A 6,366-nucleotide genomic window follows, 5' to 3' on the forward strand; every position below is an offset into this window, starting at 1 on the left:
CATGACTATTTTTCCCATAGCTCAATCTACAACACGTACCCCAGTTGGGAAGATGCCCTAGAACACATGGTTTGATGATGAGTGTCGAGAGCCAAGATCCCACCTCACAAGTGAGTAGGCTTTGGGGCAACTTATGAGGACTGAGGGGCAATGGATATCACGTAAGTTGATGCGTTGAAAGAGACAATCTTTTCTTTCACAAGTGAGATGATCATATCTTTTTTGGGAGGGCTTCCGTTTTTACATGGGGGCTTCTCTCTAAGGGTCTATCCCCATCACTGATCTGATCATATGGTACACATATATGCAACCTCGCTCTATGATGTCTCAAGATAGGCACCACCGGATATGTCCTCCCTACTTAGGCCCACCACATCCATCTTATTCACTACACAAAATGTGTGGGCTACACTATGTCGGCTCCACAATCAAAAGCCCAGGACCATCAAGGACTACAGATGGAGTACTTTGCACATGGATAGGAGGGTTTGGCCTCGATCTTTGTGTAGATGTTTAACCATGAAATATGCCACGGCTTCTTCGTGCTTGGAGTACCACCACCATTGTTAATACACAAAGTAAGGGATTGCATGGACATGGAGAACTATCGCACACTCGTGATAGCCACACAATAGCCAAGATCTATGGGTCAATGCTAGAGAAACAGACCAGCTCATACATAGAGCCAAATGGAAGTCGAGCATTGGGATACGTTGGTTTTCAATGATAGTATTCCATGCTTGTCTACGTCTCCACCCTATGGGCTATCATCAAGGATGCAAAATCGAGATCCCAAAAAGTCTATGCCTGCCTTGTAGACTTTCAAAAGCCCTTTGACATAGTCCCATGAGTCTGTATGATTTGGAGACTCTAGGAGATGCAAATAATAGGAGTCATGATATGGGGGTTAATGAGCCTATATGAGTCAGTCAAAGGAAGAGTATGCACCCCTAGAGGTCTATTAGATTGGATTGAGAGCACTATTTGAGTTAAGTAAGGATGCCCCCTCTCACCGACACTCTACGAGCTCTACATTGATGAGAGCATGACATTTATTGATGGCCTAAGAGGGCAGGGAACCTTGCTTGCTGACTTGATGATATAGATATATGTAGATGACATAGTTCTCATCTTCTCTTATGTAGCAACAGACCTGCTGAGAGAATCTAGAGGCCCTAAAAGGTATTTTGCTGGGAGAGAGACCTGATTGTCAACCTTGACAAGACCAAGGTTATGATATTTGTTGGCTCTTTCCCATGGCTTTTGTAGGAAGAGCACGGTATCATTAGTATGCAGGGTTCGAAGGCTTTTTGTCACCTATAGATATATTGGTGTTGTTGTTTGTAGTATAAGTGTAGCTTAGGACCTTATGTCATATTCTGATGAGAGACATAGGCTTAAGTCTAGTAAGCAAACATGGTGCATGCATGTGTGAAAGGAACATGCATCATCATGGTTGGGGAAATGAAGGATTTCGCCTTGATTGGGGGTTGAAGGGTTTAGGAGGAGTTTAAGGGTTAGAGGGAGGTTCAGGGTTTCAAAGGAGGTTCCAAGGTTCAAAGAGAGGTTCCAGAGTTTAGAAGAGGTTCAAGGGTTAGAAGGAGGTTCCAAGGTTCAGGGTGTACATGGTGGAGAACTCATCTCCCTCATAGATCATGGAGGTTAAGGGTTGAGGAACTAAGGGTTTAGGGGGAGCATAGGAGTGGGAGAGGAATAAGAGCAAGGGGAGAAAGAAGAGAGAGGAGAAGGGAGGAGGAAGGAGGAGGAGGAGGAGGAGGAGGACGAGGGGGGGGGGAGGAGGGAGGAGGAGAAGGGAGGAGGAGGAGGAGAGGAGGAGGGGAGGAGGAGAAGGGAGAGGAGGAGAGGGAGAGGGAGGAGGAGGAGGAGGGAGGAGGAGAAGGGAGGAGGAGGAGGGGAGAGGAGGAGAGGGAGAGGGAGGAGGAGGAGGAGGGACGAGGAGAAGGGAGGAGGAGGAGGAGGATGAGGAGGGGGGAGGGGGAGAGGGAGAGGATGGGTTGCAAGGTTGGAGGAGAGGGGAAGAGGAGTTGCAAGGTTAGGACATGCTTTTGGACGTGGAGTGCAAGGAAGCATGGACACTTGGAGACAATTTCTTGGAATACCAAAGTAGAGCTCAACACAATGCCCCAAAGAGTATGGGCTTCATTCCATTATGGGGCATTTATACAAGTTGGAGAGCTTCTCTCTCTTCATGTAGGAATTGTAAGACATTCTCTCTCTGCATGTAGAACTTACATATAGAAGTTGCATATAGGAGTTGCAAGTTGCATGTAGGAGTTGCATGTTGCATGTAGGACTTGCATGTTGCATGTGGGACTTGCATGTTGCATGTAGGAGCTGCATGTTGAACTCACATGTAGATCATGCATATAGGAATCGCATGTAGTACTTGCATGTAGAACATGCATGTAGGAGTTGCAAGTAGAACTTGCATGTTGAGGATTCCTAAGAGAGATTATTCCTAGTCTTATGCAAGTACAAGTGGAGCTTTGCCGCTACTCTACACACACATTCTGTGCTACCTAAGTCTATGTTGGCACAGAGACAACATACTCTCGGATCCATTTTATTACCCATCCTTGGGTTATGGCTTATTGTGATCATGGAGTTGGGATGCCATGCGTGTAATCTAGTGGCTGTGGAACTTGTGTCGTGCCAGTCGATCATGCTGTAAAGCCTTGGCACCATACAATTTTTGCTCTGTTTCTAGGTAGCCTGTATGCACCATTTGTTCGAACAAAGATATGTGGCATGCTTCTAAGAAGAGTACTCTTTGATAGAGTTGGCTTGTAATCTAAGCATTCGATCTGTTCATTGGGATTGAAACTGAGTGGAGGCAAATGGTGGTCGATGTGGTGGCTAGGGATGTCCATAATGTATTCGAATGTTTTGTAGAAGATAGCACTTTGGCAAAGGATGCAGTCAATGTTGCCATGCATTATGCTCATGTTGTTGAAGTACTTGGATCAGTGTGCCTTGGATATTCCATTCTACACCAGAGTATGGCTCCATCATTGGCCAATTAATGGTGCAATCTTCACCCAAAGTGCATATGTTGGCTTCCCATCTGGGATGTCATGGAGCTGCATAGAACTTGGGATGGGTTCTGAGACATGGAGGTGCATGTAGGTACTCTTTCAAGAAGATTACATCAAAGAGCTTTGGATGGTGCCAATTAGGTTGGGGATCCAACTTGCTTACCCAATCTTCACTAACTTGATGCTGATGAAGGTTGGTAGGGAAGTTGTCCCATCTACCTCGAGTTTTCATATCAGGATATTTGATCCAAAAATCCTTGATGGGGTTACTGGGAAGTGGTATCACATCAAAATCATACCCATCATTGGAATTTGGCATGGGAATGTGAATTGGATTATTCGGATCCTAATATTCAAAATCAAATACTGGGTCATTTTCTGCTGATGGTAATCAGAGGGGAGGGGGGGAAGAACTGGGCAAATGGTTTGAGCATCTTGGTAATCCATGAGGGTAGGATTAGTAAGGGAATGGAAGAAGCTAGGTGTGAGGGGCTCATAAGTTTGTGACTGTTGGGTTAGTTGAAAGTGGGGAGAGGCATGAGCAAAGAGATAATGAAGAGAGTAGATGTTACACTGGAGCTCAGGGAAGGTTAAGAGGGTGGTAGCAGTAAGGTTAAGTGAGGTTATGAGGTTGGCATAGAGAGTGGTTAGATATGGGAAGTTGGATGTGAGATAGGCCCTGTCATCTTCTGACACTTCTTTTTGCTGGTGCGATGGGATCATCAGTTGTGCAAGGGTGGGATGTTGGTTATGTCATGTCTTGCAAATAATAGTGATGGCCTTTGTATCAATGGTAATAAACCAGCAATAACCCTCAAGGGAGTACTACCAATGAGGCATACATATGCAATAAAAGCATCCGTCCTAAGTGCTATAAACCTGGCATGTGTAGACAGGTAGAAGATATTTTTCTCATCTTCGGAGGACAAGTCAGCAAATTATGCGCAGAGTTTTGGTCCCTATGGAATGTTCCCATTTGATTGTTGGATGAGCGGATATGATCCTGATTTTGAGTTGCTTCCATTGGATACGCACTTGTGCTTTGAAGTGATCTTTTGCTTGTAGAGCGGCGACAAGCTCTTGGTACACCATCATTGTGCATTGTAGTGGGACTTCATTGGTGTTGTCTTCCATTGCCTCATTGTTGTGCATCAGCAATTGGAGTTCAAGCTTGGAGATGACTATCTTTTGGGATTGCATCTCATCCATTTTTCCTTTATATTTATGGTAGATAGATGTATATGCCTCCTTAAGCTTTTTCATTTGCAAGGTGACTTGTGCTTGTTGAGGAATGACTTCATTGGTATTGGACCATTGGTCCAAGACTTGTGCTTGAGAAGTGCTGGCCTCTTTAGCGATAGTAAGTTGGTCCTTCAAGATTCGGCAGTCCCTTGTAAGCTCTTCAATGCTGAATGTGTGTATTGCCAAAGACAGCTACATATCTTCAAGCTTTTCTTGGAAATCTTGGAGCTCTTCTTCTTTGTGGATTAGAGTGATTTGAGCTTGTGCCAATTCCTCCATCTGCTGAGCATGTGCAGAGGTCAAGTAGTTATAGGAGGTCTGTAGGATTGTTGTAGCTTGTACTGCTGCTGTCAGCTGTATTTGGCTTTGGGTTGGAAGTCACATCCCTCACTGCCTTCTCTTAACCTTGAAGAGCTTGGTTCATTCCCACTTATTCAACCTCTTTTTCATCTATTTGTGCCCGTAGTACCCTAACCTCTATGGCAATTCCATGGAATTGGTCTTTGATTACTGTTGCAATCTGTCTTTCCAATTCTCGTGCATGTTCCTCCTTGGTCAAGCTAGTGAATAGTTCTGACATTTGGAGCATTTGGCTAACTTGATGATGGAGAATTACAGACAATGATGAGGATTGGTGATAATGCTAATACAATTGGTGCCCATGTAGCCATCCTGATGATTCTGTAGTACTTGTTGGGGGTTGTTCCAATGGTAAGTCAGTCACTTGGGTACAGTAGTCATACTGTTGATTTGGCACTAGCTCCAGTTGTGGCTCATGGTCTAGCATGGCACATGGTGCCAATGTAGCCTCAGGCTCTAGTGCCGATGTAGCCTCAAGCTCAGGCTACTACTGCTGTTGTTGGAGATATATTAGTTGCAGTTGTGCACCAAGTTGTAGCATCTCGTGGGGCAATTCCTCAATTCCAACCTCTAGAATAGGCATTTCTTCTTAGGTATCCGCATTTACCAATGTGATAGTAGGAGAAGTTAGTGAACGGATCCCTTGCTGATGAGAAGGGAATGCCCAAATTCTCAATAAGTTTTGGTAACTGGGGTAGAGTCATTTCTTGTTCCTCCAGCTCTTTGTTGATGATTACAGCCAATAAGTTTGGAATTTTACATTTTTGGTTTGATGAACCATTGAGTATTTTGTGTGAAGAAGATGGCTACGTGTTGGATCCATCTTGCTTTAGCTTCCTACTTAGCAAAACAAATGTGCAAAGTGGAAGGGATAGATTCTTGCCGCACCTAACCCCCAGGATTGTGGATAGGAATTATGTTGCTTCCTTGAGGTGTGGGTTAATGAAGGTGCGAAGTAATATCCTGTCCCTATGGAACTTTGTGCCCTTGGCAAGGAGAGGTTGTATTTCGAGAAATTTAGCATTGGCAGGCCTTGTAGGGTATTTTGCACCTTGTGGTAGGAGTGAGAAGGCCCTTTGAATGACTGTACTATCAACGATAATGTTGAGTGGGCTCTAATGTATAGTGATGGTGCCGTGCTTGCCAACCTGTGCATCACTGGAGTGGTAAGAATGGAGAAAGTCTCTGATGTATGTGGTCATTGTAGGACTGTCCTCCAAGGATTTTAGACTCTCATACAAACTGCCCAGACCCCTTTGCTCTAAGAAATATGTTGTTGCATTGGAAAGAGCATAAGTCGATGTAGGTGGCCACACAACTTTCAAGGACTGGGCCCCGTCAATGGTTGTGTAGGCCGGTGGTGACTAGGGTGGCATTTGTTCTTCTTGGGTTTCCATGTCATGCACATAATCCTCCTTAGAGTTATTGCTCTGAACCACAAATGCCTATGGTCACCGTGGTGGTTGAGAGGAGGTAGATGGTTGCAAAATCTAGAGGGGATCTCATGGCTGAGGCGGTGGGCTCTTTCTTCACATCCTCTTTAGTGTGGCATTGTTTCTGAACCTGCATCCATGTTCATATGGTGTACCATTGATCATTAGATTAGTTGGCATGTAGGTATGACATTTGTGTGTGTATTGTGAGAGATCTTATTTTTACACATGGTTTGAGAGTGTGGAATGAAAGTGTGTGGCACAATTATTCATGC

This window comes from Dipteris shenzhenensis, chromosome 13 (assembly GCF_047967505.1).
Source record: "Dipteris shenzhenensis isolate YYH24624 ecotype China chromosome 13, Dip_SZ_1.0, whole genome shotgun sequence".
Lineage (NCBI taxonomy): Eukaryota > Viridiplantae > Streptophyta > Polypodiopsida > Gleicheniales > Dipteridaceae > Dipteris > Dipteris shenzhenensis.